Here is a 230-nt window from a genome sequence, read left to right as displayed (position 1 = left end):
AAATGAATCGAGAATCAGCAAAGCAAGAAAGACTTCAACTTTGCACAAGTCTAAAGGTTTCATCTTTAAAGGTCACAGGAAGGCCTTAAGCTTCCAAGAAATGGTTTAGTTTTAGAATTTTGATTTCGGGAAAACTCGTGTATCCAGAGCTGAGTCCCTGAGGAAAGACAGACTGCGGTTATCATGTTGGGGGGAAGCAGGATCTTCAAGGCGCGTGTTTTTCTTCTGAT

This window comes from Penaeus monodon, chromosome 15 (genome assembly GCF_015228065.2).
Source record: "Penaeus monodon isolate SGIC_2016 chromosome 15, NSTDA_Pmon_1, whole genome shotgun sequence".
Taxonomy (NCBI): Eukaryota; Metazoa; Arthropoda; class Malacostraca; order Decapoda; family Penaeidae; genus Penaeus; species Penaeus monodon.
Note: the sequence above shows the minus strand (reverse complement) of the source record.